Below are 3,168 nucleotides of genomic sequence, written 5' to 3'. Positions count from 1 at the left end.
TTCACATAATACATCTCTTAATATATTAAAGTACACAACTTCCATTAGATCCTAAAATACACAATACTACAAAACTAAGCATCAAACTTCCAAAACAGGGGCTATACTTTTAAAGCTAAAACCAGTTCCTCCCAAAACTCGACTAAGGCTCCCTCTGCTCCAGAATAAAACCTGTTGACTGAAAAAGTGGAAGGGATGAGCTAAATAGCTCAATAAAGGCAAGTTACATGAGAATTTAATAAGAATGCATGTAAACCAAAGCATTTCATTTTATGAATATTCAGATAGGAGAACATCTTTTAATTTCATGCATATTATTTTATATACTTTAGATATTGTAAGCATCACAAACATATCTTTGTCTAAAACATGATTGTATGCAATATCTCTATTCAAAACCTTTTAGTGCATAATAATCTTTTTAAAATAACCTCATGACTTACCAAATGCTCATATCACTTATCCCTTACCTGAAAGCAGAGAAATCAAGATCCTAAGGTCGAAGGAGCTCAGACTTAGGCGCTGGTAATACCTATACCAAATATTAAAGCTTATTACTATTAATTCTACTTTAGCATAAACTTATACATACATCTCGAAAACCTAGCTCTCAAAATCAAGGAAATCCTAATCCTACCTCAAAGAGGTTCCCCAAACACAAGATACATATATCAAAAACCATGATTCACGTTCATATTCAATCATATAACGATGGAAACACATTCAATTCAATTGCAAGGGTTTAATAATTCATTAGGTTTTTACAACTTGTCTACCAAATGCAAAGTAAATGATTTTTTCCAAAATGACATTTTCTAAATAACCAAATGGGGGAGTATTAACAAGCCATTCTTTGATTTTCTTACTTGCATTAACATTCTTAATTAAGTAACCAAAATACCCCTGGGCAGCCATAAGGCAGCATAGAACTCAGTCATTGCAATTACAATTTCGTGTAGTCATTTAGGGTTAAACTTTAAACTTAAAACAAGGACTCAGCTTCAATCAGCAAATGAAAATTAATATTCACACTGTTCAAAGCTGAATCTTATAAGTTCAAGGAATTATGTATAAAAATAAGTAAATCTTCATTAAGTTCAAGGAATTATGTATAAAAATAAGTAAATCAGATTTCCAAAGATTGAATAAGTACATAATCCCCATTAATTAACAATATAGTTTGTTGGGATATTACAGCAGACCACACACAAACAATAAACAACATAGCAGCATAAAAAATCAAACTTACCTCTCCTACCATAAAGGACAAATATAACTAGCCCCCTTTTCTTTTTTCTTCTTTAAAAAAAAAAAAAATGTAGTATAACTAGTTTATTTGCAAGAACAAAAACACAAAGTAAAACTTAACTTTGGTCTTCCAATAAGCAAGTTTCATAGTGACATAGGATATACCAAATTATGCACTAAAGGTGGCCTATAGCAAATTTATTTTAGAACCTACTATCATCAAAATGAACCCAAAAATTGGTTGAACAATATGAAACTTTAGTGCATGTTAACTCTCTACCTCTATAAATACTAGTGTTGTCTAATGAAAATTGTATACAACAAAAAGAGGGGAAAAAAAAAAAAAGAATGAGAGGATGATGAAAAACACATCAACTAAACTAGGACAATTAATCAAGAAACATATGTAATTAATCGTTAAGAGATCAAAAAAGTTGGACTTACCAGCCAAATATGTGTGTAACCCAATCGACCTTGTTTCCATAAGAAATTCAATACTTTCAGAACATAATCAGTCTCAACCTCTTCTTTTACATTGTAACTTGAATCTTCTAACATGGCATCAAAACTTTTTTAATTTTCAACAAAAAGAAACCTTAAAGAATGAATTTTTGCTCCATATGACATAAGAAGATGCATAGCAAAGACATGAAGTAAAGAATATTTCAGTCTGATGACTATAACTATGGTTACCTCTCTGCTTTGAGAAAAAATCTTTTAACTTATAGCTAAGACCTATTGATTTCTATGCAAGTATTCTTCATGCATAATCATCAATTGTTTTGCCACCTGCCTAATTATCAAGAATTCAATAGCATATATGGACAACAAGTCCAAGCCAAAAAAAACCTATTTGTATCAAATAAGATCCAAAAGATTAAACTAGGTTCTTAATAAACAATCATTACCCAAAGAAATTCATTTCATTGACCAACATAAAAGCACGTCGGACCAAATATAGCCTGAAGCATAATTTTACATTGAAGCATGACTTCTCCAACTGAACTATATATATTTCCTTGAAGGGAACAGCCATGGCCTTGCAATATATATATTCCCATTTAGAAGTCAAACCCAATTTAAGATGAAATTTACTCTTCTAAAAAATAAGGACTAAAATTATAGTTGTACTTGGAAAAAACAAACTGAGGCTCTAACATACTGTATACAGCCAAATCAGCTACAATAATGGTGACTAGATTTAAGGCGATGTGAAGGAGGGGGGGGTGGGGAGGGGAGAAGCATTATACTGAAAAGATAACAATACTAACAAATATGTACTCCTAATAGACCATTAGAAAACCATCCTATTAGCCATAATTATATTTCCTCTGTAATGGAGAGGTAATTAATGTTATTGCCAAGCACAAAATTGAGCTTGCAAAGTTTAATTGCTACATGATCAACATATTTGACTCCAGTCCTAAAAAATCCAAATATAATAAACATGACTAACCATCTGAAAAAACAAACAAGAAGAGAGCAAATCGGTTCAAACCTGTAAAGTGTAGATAATACATGAACTCTCAATGTCTACCATCTTCGATTTCTGTGTTGCTTCCGAAAAAAAAAACAAAGAATTTGGGGAAACAAAACAAACATGGCAATTAAGAGATTTCGCATATTTTATGGAATTAGGGATTTGATCCTAACCTTCCAGTTCCACTATATCAAGTGATTTTGATCTTTTTGAGAAACCTTCACCGGTGAGTAAAGCCACGAGACGGAGATGGAGATCACCCAAGTGAGAAGAGCAGCGGTTTGAGAGAAGAGAACGCGAGAGAGTCGAGGGCTCAGATGAAAAAGTATGTGACTGTGTTTTGTTTTGTTTTTTTTTTTTTTTTTGTTTTTTTGGCTTTTATACTAAACCCGCTTGAACGGTAGAAGGTTTTTCATTAAAATAAAAACAACGGTTAGGAT

The 3,168-nt window shown here is 31.9% G+C and overlaps 1 long non-coding RNA gene across 1 annotated transcript; it reads right to left on the bottom strand.

Annotated features, from left to right (window-relative positions):
• Window positions 1-11: 11 nt before the first annotated feature.
• On the bottom strand, window positions 12-2,809 carry LOC136071252 (uncharacterized). The gene is made up of 3 exons (XR_010632546.1): window positions 2,747-2,809; window positions 471-532; window positions 12-178 (listed from the first exon to the last, which is right to left on the bottom strand). It is a non-coding gene; the product is annotated as an uncharacterized LOC136071252 (long non-coding RNA).
• Window positions 2,810-3,168: the final 359 nt, after the last annotated feature.

This window comes from Quercus suber, unplaced genomic scaffold, assembly GCF_002906115.3.
Source record: "Quercus suber isolate HL8 unplaced genomic scaffold, Cork oak 2.0 scaffold_296, whole genome shotgun sequence".
Lineage (NCBI taxonomy): Eukaryota > Viridiplantae > Streptophyta > Magnoliopsida > Fagales > Fagaceae > Quercus > Quercus suber.
The sequence above is the reverse complement of the archived record's forward strand: the minus strand, read 5'-3'. Positions and strand labels throughout refer to the sequence as shown.